The sequence below is a fragment of the Hevea brasiliensis genome, chromosome 14 (assembly GCF_030052815.1).
Source record: "Hevea brasiliensis isolate MT/VB/25A 57/8 chromosome 14, ASM3005281v1, whole genome shotgun sequence".
Lineage (NCBI taxonomy): Eukaryota > Viridiplantae > Streptophyta > Magnoliopsida > Malpighiales > Euphorbiaceae > Hevea > Hevea brasiliensis.
In genome coordinates this window covers 65,949,639-65,974,838 of record NC_079506.1, presented here as the reverse complement: position 1 = coordinate 65,974,838, position 25,200 = coordinate 65,949,639, and positions in this window count along the sequence as shown.

Genomic DNA, 25,200 nt, shown 5'->3' with positions numbered 1-25,200 from the left:
CACGCAGAACTACTACACACTGCTCCAACACAAGCGCATGCACCGCTCCTGCACCACAAAGAGGTAGGAAATCTGGCAAATCTGAGGCAGTGGGACCATCACAGAGGCCTGCATCTGAGCCAGCAGAGAGGCCTGAGAGCAGACCACCTGCCAGAGCCTATGCCATGAGAGCTCAGGAGGAGCAAGATGCCCCGGACGTCATCAGGGGTACGTTCTCCCTCTACAATACATCTGTGCATGCATTGGTGGATCCAGGATCCACTCATTCATACATCTGCATCAACCTACCCGTAGAAAGGGGGATACTAATGGGGGAGAGTGACCAAGACATTCTAGTCACTAATCCATTGGGCCACAGTGTAGTGGTGAACAAAGTGTACAAGGGTTGCCCGCTAAGGATTCAGGGGTATGAATTCTCGGCAGATCTAATTCAGTTGCCCTTCCACGAGTTTGACGTGATTTTGGGAATGGACTGGTTGTCACGTCATCAGGCAATAGTTGATTGCAAATTGAAGAGAATTTCTCTGAAAACTTCTGAGGGTAATGAAATCACTGTTGTGGGTGAAAGGACAGATTTCCTGTCCAATGTTATCTCAGCCACAGCTGCAAGAAAACTGATGAGAAAAGGCTGTGAAGCCTACCTAGCACATGTGGTGGATACTAGGCAGGCTAAGCCAGATCTGTGTGACATACCCACAGTAAAAGACTTCCCAAATGTGTTCCCTGAAGAATTGCCTAGTTTGCCACCAGAAAGGGAAGTCGAGTTTGCTATTGAGGTAATGTCGGGTACAACACTCATTTCCATTGCTCCTTATAGGATGGCACCCACTGAATTGAGGGAGTTGAAAACTCAGTTGTAAGAGTTGCTTGATAAGGGGTTCATACGCCCCAGTGTGTCACCATGGGGAGCTCCAGTACTGTTTGTAAAGAAGAAAGATGGGACTTTGAGGTTATGCATCAATTACCGGTAGTTGAATAAAGTGACTGTGAAGAACAAATATCAGTTGCCTAGAATTGACGATCTGTTTGATCAGTTTAAGGGAGCAGGAGTATTTTCTAAAATTGATCTCAGATCAGGGTATCATCAGTTGAGGGTGAAGGATGCAGATATGCCAAAGACTGCATTCAGGACCCGATATGGGCATTATGAGTTTCTGGTGATGCCCTTTGGCCTAACAAATGCACCAGCGGCATTCATGGACCTTATGAACCGTATCTTCCATCCATACCTAGATCAGTTCGTAGTGGTCTTTATTGATGATATTTTGGTGTATTCCAAGACCAGGGAAGAACATGATGAGCATTTGAGAATTGTTTTGCAAACCTTGAGAGAAAAGGAGCTGTATGCTAAGTTGTCCAAGTGTGACTTCTGGTTGAATGAGATTGCATTCCTTGGACACATAGTGTCAGCTGATGGGATTAGGGTGGATCCCAAGAAAATAGAAGCAGTGATGGAATGGAAGCCTCCCAGGAATACAACTGAGGTCAGAAGTTTCTTGGGGCTAGCTGGGTATTACAGAAGATTTGTGAAGGGATTTTCCTTAATAGTTGCTCCAATGACCAAGTTGTTACACAAGAATGTTAGATTTGACTGGAATGACAAGTGTCAGACTAGTTCTGAGAAGTTGAAGGCTATGTTGATAGAGGCACCAGTGCTAACACAGCCAGTGTCAGGAAAGGACTTTGTGGTCTACAGTGATGCCTCTCATTGCAAGAGGGGAAGGTGGTTGCTTATGCTTCCAGGCAGCTAAGGCCACATGAACAGAATTACCCTACCCATGATTTAGAACTTGCAGCAATTATCTTCGCACTAAAGATATGGAGGCATTACTTGTATGGTGAAAAGTGCTACATTTACACAGATCACAAAAGCTTGAAATACTTGCCAACCCAGAAGGAGCTCAAGCTTAGACAGAGGCGATGGATTGAGTTCCTGAAGGACTATGATTGTGTAATTGACTACCATCCTGGGAAGGCAAATGTAGTTGCTGATGCTTTGAGCAGAAAATCCATCACAGCTTTGAGATCATTGAATGCCCATCTATCTTTGGTTCGAGATGGAGCTATTTTGGCTGAGTTATAAGTGAGGCCAAACCTGCTACAGCAGATTTTAGATGGGCAGAAGGTAGATGAGAAGCTAAAGGCTATTATGAGAAAAATCCTAGAAGGGAAAGAAACTGACTATGAAGTGAAAACAGATGGGTGTTTATACTATAAAGGAAGACTGTGTGTACCAGATAATGGGGAATTGAAAGCCAGTATTCTGAAAGAGGCACATGCCAGTGTTTATGCTATGCACCCAGGAAGTACAAAGATGTATCATGATATGAAGCTTCAGTATTGGTGGCCTGGTATGAAGAAGGACATAGCTGACTATGTGACTAAATGCTTGACATGTCAGCAAGTCAAGGTAGAACATCAAGTTCCATCAGGTTTGCTACAGCCTATACGCATACCTGAATGGAAATGGGATCGGGTCACCATGGATTTTGTGAGTGGTCTACCTCTCACCCAGAAGAAACATGATGCAATATGGGTGATAGTAGATAGATTGACGAAGTCAGCACACTTTTTGCCAGTTAGGACTGACTACTCACTGGAGAAGTTAGCAGAATTGTATATCAGTGAGATAGTTAGATTGCATGGAATTCCACTTTCTATCATATCTGATCGAGACCCAAGGTTTACATCGAGATTCTGGAAGAAGTTGCATGAGTCCTTGGGTACACAACTCCACTTCAACACATCTTTTCATCCTCAGACGGATGGGCAATCAGAAAGAGTAATCCAGTTAAACAATTGAAACCAACTAAACTAATACATATATTGAACCGAAATGGTAATAATAATATGAAATATATGTCAGGTCCTTGAGGATATGCTGAGGAGTTGTGTCATTGAGTTTGAGGGAAGTTGGGATAGATACCTCCCACTGGCAGAATTTGCATACAACAATAGCTACCAAGCTAGCATTCAAATGGCTCCATATGAAGCACTGTATGGGAGGAAATGTAGAACTCCAGTGTGTTGGACTAAAATGGGTGAAGATAAGCTGGTAGGACCAAACCTGGTGAAACAGACTGAGGAAAAAGTGAAAATAATCAAAGCTAACCTGAAGATTGCCTCCGATAGACAGAAATCTTATGCCGACCTGAAGAGAAAAGAGATAGAGTATGCAGTTGGTGATAAAGTGTTTCTCAAAGTCTCACCATGGAAGAAAATATTGAGGTTCGGAAGAAAAGGTAAGTTGAGCCCTAGGTTTATTGGCCCATATGAAGTCATTGAACGTGTGGGACCAGTAGCCTACAGGCTAGCTTTACCACCAGAGCTGGACAAGATCCACAATGTGTTCCACGTGTCTATGTTAAGAAGATACCGCTCAGATCCTTCACCTGTCATCTCTATGGAAGAAATTGAAGTACAACCAGATTTGACATATGAAGAAGAACCCATACGGATCCTGGCTCGGGAAGTGAAACAGTTGAGAAATAAGCAGACTCCACTGGTGAAAGTGCTTTGGAGGCACCACAATACCGAGGAGGCAACTTGGGAAAGTGAAGAGAAGATGAGGCAACAGTTCCCTCAACTATTTGCATCAGGTAAATTTTGAGGACGAAATTTAAATTAGAGGGGAAGAGTTGTAACACCCTCCCTGTAGCAACCCCGTACATTCTACTATTCCAGTGACCAGTGTCGGACTGGACAGCTAGAACGTTCGGAAAAAAATATTTAAAATAAAGTGAGGAACCATAATTAACTCAAATATTAATAAAAAAAATTTAGGAAAAATTTTAGAAATAAAATACAATCAAGTTAAATGAGCCGGTGCCCTAGCGATGGGTAACCTAGTGGGAAGTTGCGGTTCTAGCAACTAGGAGCCCTAGACCCGGGGAAAAATTCATAAAATAATTTTTGGGACTCCAGAGAAGGGTCATTGAGATTCCTATGGCATTAGAATGCCAAGAAAATATTTAGAAAAATTTTTCAATCGGTACAGACAATTTTAACTCGTTAAGCCAAACGGAGGGCATTTTGGTCATTTCGCCTTCAGAGGTGATTTTTGGCTGACTTGTCCAGTTAAGTAAATAATTATTATGACATAAAATATGAATAAATATTGCTAAAAATTAAATTGAAAATAAGTAGAGAAGAGAAGAAAAAAAAATGGAAGAAAATACCAATTATGACATCATATGATGTCATTAAACACTTACCCACCAATCATATTTAATCAACACTTAAATTAACTAATAAAATATGGATAAGAATACAGCAAAAGCTCATAAAAATCCAGCAGCCATCACCTTCACAAAACTCACCCGTAGCTCTCAAACTCCATACCCATTCCACCATAGAAAGCTTACCAAAGCTTTATAACCCACCCAAATCTCACTTAAAACCCTAAGTCCTCTTCTATAAAATTTGTCTCTACATCTTGAGCAAGTGTTTGACAGCCAAGAAAACAAAAGAAATTGAAGAATTAACAAGAGAAAATTCTACCCTACTAAGGTTAGTGCCATATTCTTTGCTTTTACATCTTTCTAATCATGAATTTGAGCTAAGTTATGTTGAAATTTTGATAAAAATTGAATTAATGAAGCATGATTATATCCCATGAAATTTTGGCAGCCTTGACATGAGTTAGAGTTAGGAGAATTCTTTGGTTTAAAGTGACATATTAGCTGCCCCTCTTATAAATTATATGATTAGTATAGCAAATTAGGAGTAAGATGTATGAATTGGAGGCTTGGTCAATTAGGGTTAGGGTTTTGAAATTTAATTTTGGTGGTGGATGAAAATGGACATAAACTAAAGTTTTAATGGTCAATTAATGACCATTTGGTTATTGGTAAACAAGAAATGAAGTGTGTTTAGTGACGGGACTTAGGTTTAGTGTGACTGCCCTAGGTGACCTGCAGAATTGGACATGAGTCCAGTAGGTTTGGGCAGCTATAACTTGAATTGTAGAGGTTCAATTGGTGTTTGGCCAATTGAACATGAAACTAGACACATAATTTCACAACTTTGGTGAAGAAACCATTCTCATAAGACCAAACCAAGTGGACCAAAAACTTGCCCCAATTCGGGTGTCCTGCAACCTGTTTCTGCAGAATGACCAAATGAATAGTGATTGTTTATTTGGCCATAACTCAGTGTAGAATGGCCCAATTGACCTGAAATTTTACCAGCAATAAGCTAAGATATAGACCAACAACTTTCATGAAGAAACCCACCCCAAATTATGACCAGAACCTATCCAACAAGGGAGTTGCTGTCACTGTTCACTTCACTGTAGATATGGTCAGTTGTGGTTTTTGAACCATAACTTGAGCTACAAAACTCCAAATGGAGTGATTCAAAAAACGAAATTCAACTAGACAAAATAAGGAACAACTTTCATGTTTATCATTTTTTCAAATTCCCACTGCAACAGTAACTAATAGAACAGTAAAGATAAGGTATGAAAACTGAAAATTCTGCTCCATTAACTTTAAGCTTAGAAATGGTATTGGTAACCAATACCAACAAATTTTAAATGCAAAATGTGGTATGTTGGGAGTATTAAAACCAATGTACCTATTTTCTATGCAAAAGTCAACATTTTTGTTGACTAATGAAGGGAATAGTAACACCAAACTTGAAATTCAAAAATTATAAAACTCAAAAGTGTCAAATGCCCTAGTATACCTAACAAGATTGGTTTGGATAGTTTGGCATGCCAATAGGGTTCAGTTAGCAGTACTGCACATAGCATTATGCCATTCTGTGATTTCATGGCTTTTAGCCATTCTGACTTTGCGTTGAGACTTGGCCTTGTGCCTAATGTTATTACAGCTTATTAGCCATTACATGCCGGGAGATACATATGCGACCGATGGTGTGACGGCCTGAGGTACTTGATACCCAGTGCCAGTTTACCCGTTTATCCAGTCCAGTCGTCCAATATAGGTTACTTGGGCAACCAAAAATGAAAGTGGATAAATTTAATGAAATAATGAATATAACAAGTACAAAATAAGTAAATATACAAATACTCAATGAAAATTTATTTGCAATGAGATATCAATACATTCACTGCATATTTATTTTCTGTTATGTATTTTTATTTTATTATTGGCACCACTAAGCATTATTGCTTAGCGCGTTGCTTTTGCCACGCGTAGGTTCTAGAGATACTGACCGAGAGCCCAGTAGATCACAGACTGAGTGAGACCTCCTGCAGCTCTGCATAGTGTCCGTGTCACCTCAGCATCATCAATGCATTGGTAGGACACTAGGTTTCATTTTGGTATTTTGTAACTAACTTTTATTTTCTTATATGTAATTGAAACTTATGTAATGTATTTTGGTATTAATGTATATAGTGGAAATTGTGTTTGTGAATGAAAAAGTGAATATTTATTTATGACTTTTACATGATTATCATATGAGATGAATGATTGAGAAATGGAAATGTTGTTGAAAAACATATTGAGATTTTGTTGATGAAATGGAGTTTGGGATTGATTGGAAATGATTATTGGAAGTGTTTTTCACAGGTTCCGAAGAACTGTTTTCTCCATTTTTAGCCGGTACTCTGCCGGATTTTCTATAAAATTTTCGGAACCTCAAATAAATTATAATTTCAATAAATGACTTAAATGAATTATATTTCATAAATTATATTCAAAACTATGATAAAAATAAATTAAGGAAGAATAAAAATGATTGAGATAAAATAGAGTGTTCCGGTATGCCGTGTGGCATATCTTACTCGGATATACTGTAGACGAGTAAGGGGTGTCACAAAACCTTAGAGTCAAAAACTAATAATTTGAAATTTCTCTTAGGAAACTTTGAATTGAAATTGGCAACCAATGCCAACAAATGTAAAACCCAAAATGTGGTAGGACCATGAATTTAGATTTGGTATACCTATTAACTATGAAAAAGTCAAAATTTTACCTAACTAGTCAAATGAATAGTAACCACCATAACAGAAAATATAAAGAACTCAACTTATGGGACTATATAAGTAAATTGAAAATGAAAAGTTCAATTGTTGAAACTATTATTAGAAATAATTTGGATAGGTTTTGAAACACTTTAATTTTGTGTTTCAGTGAAAAAAGAGCCTTCTAAGGAAGGAAGTAGAGGGGATTGAATTAAAGCAAGCGAAAGAAGTTTGAACACAACTAAACTTCTCAATTGATTTTAATTTTGTAAATAAGTTGAATAAATTGTGATTATAAATTATTTGGATGCAATTATGATTTTTCTTTGAGTTTTATAAATTATGTGTTGCCAACCCTATAAGGGAAATTTCATTGAATGAAATGTGTTATGTGAATTAAAATGCAATTATTTGAATAGAAATTTTATGAAATTGTTTTTAAACCACATTTAGCATGACAGTCCCGTTCGGAACTCCCCAGTAGTAACGGCTATTTGGGGTTTGATAATTAAAAATTGCTTATATCTCCCATTAATAACGGTTAGTGGGGTAATACTATATGAGTACTCATTAGCTAGTTAGCCTGTGACACCCCTTACCTGTCTACAGTGTAGCCCAGCAAGTTATGCCACTCAATTTGCCGGAGCACTAATTTATGTTTCTATTACAATTTATCCCTTTATAATTCATTTATTTCCAATTTTGATGAATCTGAATTTAACCGCAAATTTTATAGAAAATCCGGCAGGGTGCCGGTTGTAAATTGGAAAAACAGTTCTTCTGAACCTGTTTAAAAACACTTCCAAAATAATTTCCAAATCCAAACTCCATTATATATATTCAAGTCAATCTCAAAATCTCAATCTCAATCACGATATTATTTTCAAAACTTTTCTGTTCACTTCATCACTTGAAGCATATTCACAAATAATTCTCAACATTTCATTTATCAACATATATAATGCAGAAAATCTCAATAATATAAACTTTCATATATTTACATTAATACATAATTACAGGAGTTTATAGTTACAATCTAAATTAATACAAAATGCCAAAATACAAAATACTCCCGAAATCCTATGTCCTACCATATGTACTGTAGGTGTGAGGTGACTCGGGACTCCGGATGCAAATCTGAAGGCTCACCCGGTCTGATGTCTGCTGGGCTCACCAGCTAGGTCTCCAGTACCTGCGCGTGGCAAAAGCGACGCGCTAAGCAATTCTGCTTAGTGGTGACAATATAAAATAAAATAAAATAAAATAAAATAAAATAAAATAAAGATGCAGAATGTGTATTTACAATTTTTGGTAGACTTAACTTCTGATATTATTTGCATTATTATTCAATTAAAATTTTGGTAAGGTTCTTCAACATTGCCCGAGTAACCCATACTAATTGACTGGACTGGATAAACGGGTAAACTGGCATTGGGTACTAAGTACCTCAGACCATCACACCATCGGTCACATTGTGTCTCCGGCATGTGCAACTAATAAGCTGTAATAATGATCAGAGTTAAAACCCAAGTATATCAACTCAAATAACATAGCCAAAGGCTATTATTTCACAGAATGGCATGGGAAAGCCATGAAACACAGAATGGCATAAAGCCATATGCAGTACTGCTAACAGAACCCTATTGGCATGCCAAGCTATCCAAACCAATCTTGTTAGGTATACTAGGGCATTTTACACTTTTAAGTTTTACAATTTTTGAATTTCAAGTTTTGGTGTTACTGTTCACTTCATTAGTCAACCAAAATGTTGACTTTTGCATAGACAATAGGTACATTGGTTTCAATACTCCCAACATACCACATTTTGCATTCAAAATTTGTTGGTATTGGTTGCCCATACCATTTCTAAGCTTAATGCTAATTGAGCAGAAATTTCAGTTTTCTTGCTTCATTTTTACTGTTCTATTAGTCATTTTTGCAGTGGGAACTTGGCAAAATGATCAACATGAAAGTTATTCCTTATTTTGTCTAGTTGAATTTCCTTTTTTGAATCACTCCATTTGGAGTTTTGCAGCTCAAGTTATGGTCCAAAAACCATAACTGGCCAGATTGAAATTTTTCTGGGCTGACCATACCTATAGTGCAGTGAACAGTGACTGCAACTCACTTATTGGATAGGTTTTGGTCATAATTTGGGGTAGGTTTCTTCATGAAAGTTGTTGGTCTATATCTTAGCTTGTTGCTAGTAAATTTCAGGTCAATTGGACCTTTCTACATTGAGTTATGGCCAAATGAACAATCACTATTCATTTGGTCATTCTGCAGAAACAGACTGCAGGTCACCCGAATTTGGGCAAGCTTTTGGTCCACTTGGTTTGGTTTTATGGGCATGGTTTCTTTACCAAAGTTGTGCCATTATGTGTCTAGTTTCATGTCCAATTAGCTTTGTACCAATTGAACCTCTATAATTCAAGTTATGGCTGTCCAAACCTGCTGGACTCAAGTCCAATTCTGCAGGTCACTCCATTCTGCAGGTCCCTTTCATGGCAACCACACCAAACCCAATCCCATCACTCAACACACTTCATTTTTGATTTAAATAGAACTAAATGGTCACTAATTGACCATTAAAATCTATTTTCATCATCACATGGTCAAAATCCCATTTTTATACCCAAACCCTAACCCTAACTTCTCAAATCATGTATTTAACTTGCATTTCATCAATCCACTTAGTAAATACATGTTGTGGGTAGCCATAATAGTCTTTTAACTTTATTAAACTCAACCCAATCAAACCCTAACTATGGCTGCCCAAAATCTAGGGTTTCCATCCAAATGGTATTCAATAATTTTTCTTTGCAATTCACACTTATTCAACTCCCTAAACATGTATTCAAAGTAAAAATTTAAGGTTTAGGTCACTAACCTTAAAGGAGTGAGCTTTCCAATTTGCTAAAGTTCTTCCTTTTCTTTTCTTTTTGCTCCCAAAAGGATCACTAAGGTGATAGAACAATTTTTTGTGTTGGGAAATTTAGGTTTTAATGGATGGAAACCCAAGAAATCAAGCTTGGTAAAGCTTGGTTATGGAGGGCAAAGGGGGAGGCAAGGAAGGAGAGAAGAAGAGCAGATGGTGGTTCACGACTTTTGGACTTCTTTTCTTTCTTTTTCTAACAGTTAAGTCTTTTTAAAAACCTTGGTGCCATGTGTCAACACTTGATTGGGTTGGAGACTTTTAATGACATCATTATGATGTCATAATTTCAATTTCTTCCATTTTTCTATCCTTTTTTTGTCTAATTAATTTCAATTAAATTTTTAATAATATTTAATCATATTTTATGTTATATAAATTATTTATTTAACTGAACAAGTTGGCCCAAAAATCATCTCTGAAGACGAAATGACCAAAATGTCCTCCGTTTGGCTTAACGGGCCAAAATTGTCTTTACTGATTGAAAATTTTTTCTAAGTATTTTCTTAGCATTCTAATGCCATAAAAACCTCAATAACACTTCTCTGGAGTCCCAAAAATTATTTTATAATTTTTCCCCCAGGTCTAGGGCTCCTAGTTGTGAGAACCGCAACTTCTCACTAGGTTACCCATCGCTAGGGCACCGGCTCATTTAACTTGGTTGTATTTTATTTTTAAAATTTTTCCTAAATTTTTCTTATTAATATTTGAGTTACTTATGGTTCCTCACTTTAGTTAAAATTTTTTTTCCCAACGTTCTAGCTGTCCGGACCGACACTGGTCACCGGAACAATAGACTGTACGGACTAACTAAAATGAGGATGTTACAACTCTTCCCCTCTAAGAAAAATTTTGTCCTCGAAATTTACCTGATGCAAACAGTTGAGGGAACTGTTGCCTCATTATCTCTTCACTTTCCCAAGTTGCCTCTTCAGTGTTGTGGTGCCTCCAAAGCACTTTCACCAGTGGAATTTGTTTATTTCTCAGTTCCTTCACTTCCCGAGCTAGGATCTGGATAGGTTCTTCTGTATATGTCAAGTCCGGTTGAATTTCAATCTCTTCCATGGAAATGACATGTGAAGGGTCTGAGCGATATCTTCTCAGCATGGAAACATGGAATACATTATGAATTTTATCCAGTTCTGGTGGTAAAGCTAGCCGATAGGCCACTGGTCCCATACGTTCAATAACTTCATATGGGCCAATGAACCTAGGGCTTAACTTACCCTTTCTCCCAAACCTTAGTACTTTCTTCCACGGTGAGACTTTGAGAAACACTTTATCACCAACTGCATACTCTATCTCTTTTCTCTTCAAGTCGGCATAAGATTTCTGTCTATCTGAGGCAACCTTCAAGTTAGCTTTGATTATCTTCACTTTTCCTCAGTCTGTTTCACCAGGTCTGGTCCTACCAGTTTATCTTCGCCCAATTCAGTCCAACATACTATTTCCTCCCATACAGTGCTTCATATGGAGCCATCTGAATGCTAGCTTGGTAGCTATTGTTATATGCGAATTCTGCTAGTGGGAGATATCTATCCCAGCTCCCCTCAAACTCAATAACACAACTCCTTAGCATATCCTCCAAGATCTATCACATAATTCACATTGTTACTATCATTTCAATTTATTAATTGTGAGAATTCAATTAGTTCTTAGGTTTACCTGGATTACTCGTTCTGACTGTTCATCCGTCTGGGGATGAAAAGCCGTGATAAAACGGAGTTGTGTGCCCAAGGCTTCTTGTAACTTTTTCCAGAATCTCGATGTAAACCTTGGGTCTCTGTCAGATATGATGGAAAGTGGGATTCCATGCAATCTACTATCTCACTGATATACAATTCTGCTAGCTTCTCTAGTGAGTAGTCAGTCCTAACTGGCAGAAAATGTGCTGACTTCGTCAATCTATCCACTATCACCCATACTGCATCATGCTTCCTTTGGGTGAGAGGTAGACCACTAACAAAATCCATAGTGACCCAGCCCCATTTCCATTTAGGTATGCTTATAGGCTGTAGCAATCCTGATGGAACTTGATGTTCTGCTTTAACTTGCTGACATGTCAGACACTTAGTCACATAGTCAGCTATATCCCTCTTCATACCAGGCCACCAATAATGAGGCTTCAAATCATTTTACATTTTTGTGCTCCCCGGGTGCATAGCATAAACACTAGTGTGTGCTTCTTTCAGAATACTAGTCTTCAGTTCCCCATCATTTGGTACACACACTCTTCCTCTGTAGTACAGACACCCATCTGCTTTCACCTCATATTTAGTTTCCTTCCCCTCAGGAATTTTACCCATAATGGCCATTAGTTTTTCATCTGCCCTCTGCCCATCTTATATCTGCTGTAGCAGGGTTGGCCTCACTTGCAACTCAGCCAAAATAGCTCCATCTTGAGCTAAGGACAGATAGGCATTGAGTGATTTTAAAGCTGTGATGGACTTCCTGCTTAAAGCATCAGCAACTACATTTGCCTTCCCAGGATGATAATCAATCACACAATTATAGTCCTTCAGGAACTCAATCCATCGCCTCTGCTTGAGGTTGAGCTCCTTCTGGGTTAGCAAGTATTTTAGGCTCTTGTGGTTTGTATAGATGTAGCATTTTTCACCATATAAATAATGCCTCCATATCTTCAGTGTGAAGATAATTGCTGCTAACTCCAGGTCATGAGTAGGGTAGTTCTGTTCATGTGGCCTTAACTGCCTGGAAGCATAAGCGACCACTTTCCCCTCTTGCATCAATACACACCCTAGCCCATTATGTGAGGCATCACTGTAGACCACAAAGTCTTTTCCCAACACTGGCTGTGTTAACACTGGTGCTTCTATCAACATAGCCTTCAGCCTCTCAAAACTGGCTTGGCACTTGTCGTTCTAGCCAAATTTCACATTCTTGTGTAACAACTTAGTCATTGGAGCAGCTATAAGAGAGAACCCCTTCACAAATCTTCTGTAATACCCAGCTAGCCCCAAGAAACTTCTGACCTCAATTGTATTTCTAGGAGGCTTCCATTCCATCACTGCTTCTATCTTTTTGGGATCCACTCTAATCCCCTTAGCTGATACTATGTGTCCAAGAAAAGAGATCTCACTCATCCAAAAGTCACACTTGGACAACTTAGCTTACAACTTCTTTTCTCCCAGGGTTTGCAAAACAATCCTCAAATGTTCATCATGTTCTTCCCTGGTCTTAGAATACATCATAATATCATCTATAAAGACCACTATAAACCGATCTAAGTATGGATGGAAGATACGGTTCATATGGTCCATAAATGCTGCTAGTGCATTTGTCAAACCAAACGGCATCTCTAAAAATTCATAGTGTCCATACCGAGTTCTGATTGCAGTTTTTGACACATCTGCATCCTTTACCCTTAACTGATGATACCCTGATCTGAGATTAATTTTTGAAAATACACCAGCTCCTTTCAACTGATCAAACAGATCGTCAATTTTGGGCAACAAATATTTATTCTTCACAGTTACTTTGTTCAACTGCCGGTAATCAATACACAATCTCATAGTTCCATCTTTCTTCTTCACAAACAGCACCGGAGCTCCCCATGGTGATACACTGGGGCGTATGAACCCTTATCAAGCAACTCTTGCAACTGAGTTTTCAACTCCCTCAATTCAGTGGGTGCCATCTTATAAGGAGCAATAGAAATGGGTGCCATATCCGGCATTACCTCAATAGCAAACTCGACTTCCCTTTCTGGTGGTAACCTAGGCAATTCTTTAGGAAATACATCTGGGAAATCTCTTACTGTGGGTATATTACACAGGTTTGGCTTAGCTTGCCTAGTATCAACCACGTGTGCTAGGTAAGCTTTACAGCCTTTTCACATCAATCTTCTTACAACCGTGGCTAAGATAACATTGGACAGGAAATCTGTCCTTTCACCCACAATAGTAATCTCATTACCCTCAGAAGTTTTTAGAGAAATCCTCTTCAATTTGCAATCAACTATTGCCTAATGACGTGATAACCAATCCATTCCCAAAATCACATCAAACTCGTGGAAGGGCAACTCAATTAGGTCTGCCGAGAATTCATACCCCTGAATCCTCAATGGGTAACCTTTATACACCTTATTCACTACCACACTGTGGCTTAGTGGATTTGTGACCAAAATGTCTTGATCACTCTCCTCTACTAGAACTCCCCTCTCTATGGGTAGTTTGATGCAAATGTAGGAATGAGTGGATCCTGGATCCACCAATGCATGCACAGAAGTGTTGTAGAGGGAAAACATACCCCTGATGACGTCTGGGGCATCTTGCTCCTCCTGAGCTCTGATGGCATAGGCCCTGGTAGGTATTCTAGTGTCTGGCCTCTCAGATGACTCGGATGCAGGCCTCAGTGATGGACCAGCTGCCTCAGGTTTACCAGGCTTCCTACCCCTTTGTGGTGCAGGAGCAGGTCCATCAGTTTGTGTTGGAGCAACAGTAGTAGTCCTCTGTAGACAATTCTTGATCTGGTGTTCTGTCGATCCACACCGTAAGCATGCACCGGCCACTCGTCAACAATCCCCCTTATGCCACTTCTGACAGTACTGACAAGCAGAAGATGCTAGGGCTGGTCCCCTAAACACTGTCCCTGGAGAGCTGCCCATTGATGGTGTGGACTGGCCTCTCCTAGGTGTGAACTGTAGTCTAGGCCCCTGAGACTGGCCCTGACCATGTGGTGGTCCTGAACTCTGAGCAGGAGGACCCTTACTCTTCTTACTGGGAGCAGAAAATGCACTGGACTGACCCGGACCCCTCTTCTATTGTCTTTCCCTTCTGTTTTGTTCATTGATTCTGACCCTTTCCACTTTTGATGCTGCATCTACCAGTTTAGAAAAATCCGTGATCTCCAGTGCTGTGATCATGACTTTAATGTTGTCATTGAGCCCTTCTTCAAACCGTCTGCACCTCTCTGCCTCTGTAGGGACTATCTCCCTCCCATACCGGCTCAGTCTAACAAACTCACGCTCATACTCAGCCACTGACAACTGTCTCTGTCTCAAACTGATAAATTCCCTTCTTCACTCTTTTAAATACACTTTGCTAATATATTTCTTCCTAAACTCTGTGAGGAAAAATTCCTAGGTGATTCGTTCAGGTTGCACCTCACTGGTTACTGTGTCCCACCACTGATATGCATCATCCTGAAGTAGGGACACAGCACCCACCAGGTTCTGCTCGGGGGTGCAATTTAGCTGTTTCAGCACTCTGATGGTTCTATCCAACCAATTTTCTGCAGCCATGGGATCATCTTCCCTCTTTCCAAAGAAGTCCACAGCCCCATGCTTCCTCAATTTCTCCAAATGAGATTTCTGTGGTGCTGATGGAGGTTGTGGCTGTGGTTGTGGTGGTGGAATTGCCCCCATCATTTGCTGGTAAAACTCGGTCATTTGTTGAAATAGTGCAAACTGAGGTTGGGCATGTGCCTCAGCTGCTGGTGGAGCAGATTCTCCCCTGCCCCTAGACTCAGCCCTTGGTGGAGCATGACTCTCCACCTCTTCATCAACTGCTCTTTGCGAAGCAGGATCCATATCCTATTCAAAATAAGAAAACAAACAGATCTGCATCAGTGTCACCTCAACACTTACAAATGCAATGCAATGGTATGTACTCTATATCTAGGCCCAGAAACGCCTAAACCGATGCTCTGATACCACTAAATGTGACACCCCTTACCCGTCTACAGTGTAGCCGAGAAAGTTATGCCACTCAGTGTGCCGGAGCACCAATTTATGTTTCTATTACAATTTATCCCTTTATAATTCATTTATTTTCAATTTTCATAAATCTGAATTTAACCGCAAATTTTATAGAAAATCTGGCAGGGTGCCTGCTGTAAATTGGAAAAACAGTTCTTCTGAACCTGTTTAAAAACACTTCCAAAATAATTTCCAAATCCAAACTCCATTATATATATTCAAGTCAATCTCAAAATCTCAATCTCAATCACGATATTATTTTCAAAACTTTTCTGTTCACTTCATCACTTGAAGCATATTCACAAATAATTCTCAACATTTCATTTATCAACATATATAATGCAGAAAATCTCAATAATATGAACTTTCATATATTTACATTAATACATAATTACAGGAGTTTATAGTTACAATCCAAATTAATACAAAATGCCAAAATACAAAATACTCCCAAAATCCTATGTCCTACCATATGTACTGCAGGTGTGAGGTGACTCGGGACTCCGGATGCAAATGTGAAGGCTCACCCGGTCTGATGTCTGCTGGGCTCACCAGCTAGGTCTCTAGTACCTGCGCGTGGCAAAAGCGACGCGCTAAGCAATTCTGCTTAGTGGTGACAATATAAAATAAAATAAAATGAAATAAAATAAAATAAAATAAAGATGCAGAATGTGTATTTACAATTTTTGGTAAATTTAACTTCTGATATTATTTGCATTATTATTCAATTAAAATTTTGGTAAGGTTCTTTAACATTGCCCGAGTAACCCATACTAATTGACTGGACTGGATAAATGGGTAAACTGGCACTGGGTACTAAGTACCTCGGACCATCACACCATCGGTCACATTGTGTCTCCCGGTGTGCAACAGAACAGCTAATAAGCTGTAATAATGATCAGAGTTAAAACCCAAGTATATCAACTCAAATAACATAGCCAAAGGCTATTATTTCACAGAATGGCATGGGAAAGCCATGAAACACAGAATGGCATAAAGCCATATGCAGTACTGCTAACAGAACCCTATTGGCATGCCAAGCTATCCAAACCAATCTTGTTAGGTATACTAGGGCATTTTACACTTTTGAGTTTTACAATTTTTGAATTTAAAGTTTCGGTGTTACTATTCACTTCATTAGTCAACCAAAATGTTGACTTTTGCATAGACAATAGGTACATTGGTTTAAATACTCCCAACATACCACATTTTGCATTCAAAATTTATTGGTATTGGTTGCCCATACCATTTCTAAGCTTAATGCTAATTGAGCAGAAATTTCAGTTTTCTTGCTTCATTTTTACTGTTCTATTAGTCATTTTTGCAGTGGGAATTTGGCAAAATGATCAACATGAAAGTTGTTCCTTATTTTATCTAGTTAAATTTCCTTTTTTGAATCACTCCATTTGGAGTTTTTTAGCTCAAGTTATGGTCCAAAAACCACAACTGGCCGGATTGAAATTTTTCTGGGCTGACCATATCTACAGTGCAGTGAATAGTGACTGCAACTCACTTTTTGGATAAGTTCTAGTCATAATTTGGGGTAGGTTTCTTCATGAAAGTTGTTGGTCTATATCTTAGCTTGTTTTTGGTAAAATTTCAGGTCAATTGGACCTTTCTACATTGAGTTATGGCCAAATGAACAATCACTGTTCATTTGGTCATTCTGCAGAAACAGACTGCAGGTCACCTGGATTTGGGCAAGCTTTTGGTCCACTTGGTTTGGTTTTATGGGCATGGTTTCTTCACCAAAGTTGTGCCATTATGTGTCTAGTTTCATGTACAATTGGCCTTGAACCAATTGAACCTCTACAATTCAAGTTATGGCTGTCCAAACCTTCTGAACTCAAGTCCAATTCTGCAGGTCACTCCATTCTGCAGGTCCCTTTCATGGCAACCACACCAAACCCAATCCCATCACTCAAAACACTTCATTTTTTATTGAAACAGAACTAAATGGTCACTAATTGACCATTAAAACCTATTTTCATCATCACATGGTCAAAATCCCATTTTTATACCCAAACCCTAACCCTAACTTCTCAAATCATGCATTTAACTTGCATTTCATCAATCCACTTAGTAAATACATGTTGTGGGCAGCCATAATAGTCTTTTAACTTCATTAAACTCAACCCAATCAAATCCTAACCATGGATGCCCAAAATCTAGGGTTTCCATCCAAATGGTATTCAATAATTTTTCTTTACAATTCACACTTATTCAAGTCACTAAACATGTATTCAAAGTAAAAATTTAGGGTTAGGTCACTAACCTTAAAGGAGTGAGCTTTCCAATTTGCTAAAGTTCTTCCTTTCCTTTTCTTTTTGCTCCCAAAGGATCACTAAGATGATAGAATAATTTTTTGTGTTGGGAAATTTAGGTTTTAATGGATGGAAACCCAAGAAATCAAGCTTGGTAAAGCTTGGTTATGAAGGGCAAAGGGGGAGGCAAGGAAGGAGAGAAGAAGAGCAGATGGTGGTTCACGACTTTTGGACTTCTTTTCTTTCTTTTTCTACCAGTTAAGTCTTTTTAAATACCTTGGTGCCATGTGTCAACACTTGATTGGGTTGGAGACTTTTAATGACATCATTATGATGTCATAATTTCAATTTCTTCCATTTTTCCATCCTTTTTTTGTCTAATTAATTTCAATTAAATTTTTAACAACATTTAATCATATTTTATGTTATATAAATTATTTATTTAATTGAACAAGTTGGCCCAAAAACCATCTCTGAAGATGAAATGACCAAAATGTCCTCCGTTTGGCTTAACGGGCCAAAATTGTCTTTACCGATTGAAAATTTTTTCTAAGTATTTTCTTGGCATTTTAATGCCATAAGAACCTCAATAACCCTTCTCTAGAGTCCCAAAAATTATTTTATAATTTTTCCCCCAGGTCTAGGGCTCCTGGTTGCGAGAACCGCAACTTCTCACTAGGTTACCCATCGCTAGGGCACCGGCTCATTTAACTTGGTTGTATTTTATTTTTAAAATTTTTCCTAAATTTTTCTTATTAATATTGGAGTTACTTATGGTTCCTCACTTTAGTTTAAATATATATATATTTTTTTTCCGAACGTTCTAGCTATTCGGACCGACACTGGTCACCGGAACAGTAGACTGCACGGACTAGCTAAAATGAGGATGTTACATAGCCCTTCCCTCAATAATAATGGTTAGTGAGGTGATTTGCTTTATCGTAGTGTACAACACGGCATTGATCATAAAATTTTGTGTCATGGTTTATACTGTGTATTCTTAGCAACACCTTTACTTTGTGATTTGTGAAATATGGTTTAACATAGATAAATCTTATTGACTTGAAATTTTGAAAATTCTGCTTTGTTATGTTTTCATATATATAAATGATGTGCTTTATAAATGAGTTTTTAAAGTTTATTTGTGTACCAGTGGATGTAATACTCAGCAATAGCTTTTTTATGCTATCGCAGGCAAAGAGGTAGATAAAGTAGCAGAGTGAGCTGCTTTTGGCTGAAGTGGAGATATATTTTTGGATCTTGTACGGGTATAATATTTTATACCCTTGTAAATTTCTTTTTGATGTAAATTTTTGTTCATATATATCTATTGAACTAGATGAGCAATTGTACAATCAAAATTATAATAATAATATTTTGTTCTCTCCTTTTGGATTTGCAAATTTTATATTTGAATTTCACTAAATTAAATGAGATTGAGATTGCTTAAAAATGTATTGGATTGTGTTGACCTTAAATGGAGTTGTGGTTATTTATATGCACATTGAAAGTGTTTTTAACAGGTTTGAAGAACAGTTTTCTCTATTTCTAGTCGGCACTCTATCAAAATTTTTGTAAAATTTTCGCAACACAGAATTAATTAAAAATTGTAGCTTATGTTACAACTTTAATTAAAGGCTTTTAATAATTATTCAATATTACTTTACATTTTAAAATGATTGGAAATTAGTTTAAAATCTCTTGTAGTATATTTAATGGATTATTGGTAGCGAAGTTTAATATCTTCAGGCTATACCTCGATCACTTTGTTGTTGTGTTTATTGATGACATATTAGTGTATTCGAAGAGTGTAGAGGAACATGATAGACATCTACGAATTGTGCTACAGACCTTAAGGGAGAAACAACTGTATGCCAAGTTATCAAAGTGCGAATTTTGGCTAGAAGAAATCTTCTTCTTCGAGCACATTGTATTAGCTAAAGGCATTAAGGTACATCCTAGCAAAGTAGAAGCTATCCTTAATTGGAAGTTGCCCAGGAATGTTACAAAAGTTCGCAGTTTTCTGGGTTTAGCTGGATACTACTGTCGTTTTGTTAAGAGATTTTCTATGTTGGCATGTCCACTGACCAAGCTGTTTCAAAAAGATGTAAAATTTCAGTGGACTGATAAATGTCAGCAGAGTTTTGATGAATTAAATAGATGTTTGACTGAAACTCCAGTCCTAACTTTACCTACTCCGGGTAAAGAATACATTGTTTATAGTGATGCTTCTCACAATGGGTTAGGCTGTGTGCTGATGCAAGACTGAAATGTCATTGCTTATGCATCACGTCAGCTAAAACCTCATGAGAGAAACTACCCTACACATGACTTGGAGCTTGCAGCTATTGTACTTGCTCTAAAGATCTGGAGACATTATTTGTATGGGGAAAAGTGTTACATCTATACAGATCACAAGAGCTTGAAGTATTTGGGCACACAGAAAGAGCTAAATTTGATACAGAGGAGGTGGTTAGAACTGATAAAAAACTATGATTGTCTGATAGACTACCAACCAGGGAAGGCAAATGTGGTCACCGATGCTTTGAGCCATAAAACCATGGCTAGTTTGAAAGTTTCTCCTTTATCTATGGTATATGAATTAAAAACATTACATGCTAGTTTGGAGATAGATGATGAAGGATAGATGATAGCTGCATGGCATGTATAGCTAGTGTTGATTGATCAGATAAAAAGAGCTGCACAGAATGATGAAAAATATCAAAAATTGATAGAGAAAGCTTGGGATGGCAAGAAACCTGGATTTTCGGTGAATGATGATGGCTTACTGCTACACCAGGGCAGAATGTGTGTTCCAAATCATGTAGAATTGTGACAAATCATTATAAAGGAAGCACATGACTCCCCTTTTGCTATGCACCCTGGTTGGACCAAGATATACAGAACTGTTAAAGAGTACTATTAGTGGATGGGTATGAAAAGAGACATAGTTGATTATGTATCTAAATGCCTAACTTGTTAGTAAGTGAAAGCAGAGCATCAAGTGTCAGCTGGTTTGCTGCATCCATTGCCATTACCTGAGTGGAAATGGGAAAGAATCACGATGGACTTTGTGATGGGACTTTTGAGAACACAGAGGAACCATGATGCAGTATGGGTCATTATGGATAGACTAACCAAGTTTGCACATTTTTTACCAGTGAGAATGGACTATAGCCTGGACAGATTGGATAAACTGTACCTTGATGAGATAGTGAGACTCCATGGAGTGCCAGTTTCGATTGTGTCAAATAGAGATCCAAGGTTCACTTTTAGATTCTGGGGTAGTTTACAAAGAGCCCTGGGAACTAGATTGAACTTCAGTGCGACATTCCATCCACAGACAGACGGTCAGTCTAAGAGGGTGATTCAGATATTGGAGGATATGCTACGAGCTTGTGTTATTGAGTTTGAAGGTAGTTGGGATACACACTTGCCTTTGATTGAGTTTGCCTACAACAATAGCTATCAATCAAGCATAGGGATGCCTCCATATGAAGCTCTGTATGGTAGGAAGTGCAGAACTCCTCTATGTTGGTATGAAGTGAGTGAAAGGAAGCTAATTGGTCTAGAGATTGTTCAGCAGACAGAGGAGAAGATTAAGCTTATCAAAGATCGACTCAAGGCTGCATCAGACTGGCAGAAATCCTATATTGATTTGAAAAGGGGGGATATTGAATATGCAGTAGGTGACAAGGTATTCCTCAAGGTTTCTCCTTGGAAGAAAATCATGAGATTTGGCAGAAGAGGGAAACTGAGTCCTCGCTTTATTGGACCATATGAGGTTCTGGAAAGAGTGAGCCTTTGGCATATAGATTGGCACTACCTCCAGAGTTAGAGAAGATACATAATGTGTTCCATGTGCCTATGTTAAGGAGGTATAGATCAGACCCATCTCTTGTTCTACTTGTTGAGGAGATTGAGGTGAATCCAGACCCTACATATAAGGAAGAACCCATAGAGATTTTGGCACATGAGGTGAAGCAACCGAGGAACAAGCAGATGCCATTGGTTAAAGTGGTGTGGAACCATCATTCAGGCCAGGAGGCTACTTAGTAGCGCGAGGAGGATATGAGGAGACAACACCCACAGCTGTTCAGAGACTAACACCACGTAAAATTTTTGGATGAAATTTATTTTAAGGGGGGGAGAATTGTAACACCCCTATGTTCAGTAGTTCTGTACATTCTACTGTTTTGATGACCAGTGTCTGCCTAAACAGCTGAGATGTGTAAAACCATATTTAAGTCATTTAGAAAAGCAATGAATGAAAATTAATAACAACTATATGAAGGAAATATTGAAATAAAGAAAATAAGACATAAAGGGTTAAATGAGCCAAGGTCACAGCGATGGGTGACCGAATCAGGAAATGACTGCGAGGTTAGTCGCTGCTCTACTTTCGAGTGGGACCTTATGACACCCCAAGCTTAAGAATTATTGCGAAGCTAATGGTAATGTGAAAACCACAGAAAAGAATAGAGAACTAGTTCGAAAAATCGAACCAGAGGGGAAGCAATTAAATGCTATTGGAGAAAGGAAACAGACCGGTAAGGGGAAAATGGTTAATTCACCTTTAGAGGTGACTTTTAGCCTAAATGTCAAATAAAATGTAGGAAATTAAAATAGTGAAAATTAAATTCAAATTGAAGAGGTGAGTGAAAGAAAATGAAAAAAAAAAGAAAGAAATTCAAAAAGTAAAAAGATTATGACATCATCAAATGAGGTAAGCATGACCTAATTAATATCTAATTTTGAATTATGAAAATGTGGGAGGATAATTAACACATAAAAGGAGAAAAATTGAATTAAAAATAAAACTATTCCCATTTCTTCTACCTTGGCCGGCTACCACTCTCTCTCACCTCCATTTTTTTTATCAACTTCTCAAGCTCTCTTCTTTGAAAATTCTTTCACTAAATTCATAGCCCACTTCTTGGAAACCTTATAATTGATCTTGAATTGGAGATAGATAGAAGGAGAATTAAGAAATCTTGAAGGAATTAGGCAATTGAAAGAAGAACAAGTAAGGTGAGTCTCTCTCTAACTTAAATTCCTTTTTAATTCAATTGATTGAAGCTTGTAAAGGAGAAATTACATGATAAGTTGAAAAGATTATACATGTAAAGAGAAACAAGAATTTCAGCCAACTTAGTGGGAGATAGGGTTGATGAATTTGATGGGAATTAATAGAAATACATGTGAATTTGAACTTAGATTAAGGAAAAAAAAAGTGTTTAATAAAGTCAAATTTACATGAATTGTGACAATTGAAAATTAGGGTTCTTGATATTAGGGTTTAATGCAAAGTTAAGGATTTTGGTGAATTGATGCCCAATTGACCTAATTGATGCTTCAATTGTTCAATTGTTGTGGTTAGAAATGTGAGTGAATGATTAAAATTGGAATTGAATTGTGAATGCGTAAGGGTCAATTCTAGCAACTTGAACTATGCCCATTCAAATGAGTATAACTAAAATTATGTTGCTCCAATTGGTGTGAGGCCAATTGGAGATAAAAATTAAGACCCAAAGCAACAATTTTTATGTAGAAACCTTGCCCTAAAACTGATCATAAGTTGGTATAAAATTTGTTTAAATTCAGATTAGGTACCCTGCCGCTGTGCAAAATTGACCACATTAACAGTACATGTTCAAATGGTCATAACTTGGTGTAGGAGGGTCCGAATGACCTGATTTTTATACCATTAGAAAGCTATGGCATATTAGAACAACTTTCATGAAGAACTCAGAACCCAGTTTGGTCTCTAACTAAATCAAATTGCTAGCACAAATTTGGTCACCAAATCTGCCAGAACCTAAAATTTGCCCAGAATTCTAGAATTGGCCAATCCGGCCAGTTATGGTTAAATGGCCATAAATTGAGCTACAAAACTCTAAATGGAGTGATTCAAAAAGAAAATTAAAGTTAAGATATTAAAAAACAACTTTGATGAAGGAAAGTTGGCAAAATTTCCACTGTAGAATAGGCCAATGGCGCAATAAACTTTAGAGACCAAAACTGAAAATTTGCAATTTCTCCTAGGGAGTTTTGAATTTCAATTGGCAATCCATGCCAACACATTTGTAACCCAAAATGTGGTATATGGGTGCAATTAGAACTAGTACACCCCTTAAGTATGAAAAAGTCAAAATTTTACCTAATTGGTCAAATAAATAGTAACCACAATTACACCAAGTACAAAGGACTCAATTTTAAGGGGTAGATGAAGTCTACAAAATTTAATTCTTGGATTACTTATTAGAAATGAATTGAATAGTATTAAAACACTTTAAATTGTGTATTTCAGTAGAACGAGACACTATGAAGGACAAAGAAAAAGTGAGTCAAGGCCAAGAGGCGACTCATTTGAGGTTTGTGCACAACAACTAGTTCATTTTCAAATTTCAATTTGGATTTTGATTTGAACGAATTGTGAAATTAAATTATTAATTTATGACCTCATTTATATAGAATATTTGAAATAATATAATTTATGTGTTATTGGCCCAAATGTTAGGAAATTAGTTTGAATGTGAATTGATGACTATTTTGATGTTTGAAAATTGGTTAAAATGGTTTGAAACCACAGCAATCGTAATTAATTGTTTGAATTCCTCACTAGCTTGCTTAGTGGGATGAATTAGTTTTGAATTCCCTCTCTAGCTGAAGTGTTGAGGTATGTACCAGTTGAGGACGAATTAAATGAGTACTCATATATTGTGCTAGCTAGCCTTTGGCTATTGGGATGAATTGGATATTTGGGTCATGATTAAGCTGTGTGACATTTCAAAGAATTAATTTATTTTAAGAAATTTTCTGGCTTTAGAAATAAAGCATGATTTTATATGTGTTAATATGTCAATTGATTTAATTTGAGCAATTGTGATTTATGTGCTGTTTAATTTATTATTTTCTTAAAGTTGTGCACCACTGAGTCTTTGGCTCAGCGATAGCTTTTTATTGCTGTCGCAAGGAGAGAGGTAGATAAAGCAGAGTAGGCTACTTGTGACTTGAAGTGATCAGCATTTTGGATATTTACAGGGTATATAGATTATACCCTTGTATATTTTCATTTTGATGCATATGTCACTGTATGTAAGTACATTAGACTTGAGCAGTTGTGTAATAGATTTGTAATTTATGTTTGATTTGTGTAAATGTTGTAATATAAACTTCTTATATTATTTAGTGAAATGCTCAGTTTATTTTGAAATATTTTTTTATAAATAACTTGAAATGGTGGTTGTTGAGATTAAATTGTGTTAAGAATATTGGAGTTTGGGATTTAAATGCATATTGGGAGTGTTTTCACAGGTTTTTGAAGAATTGTTTTCTCAAATTATAG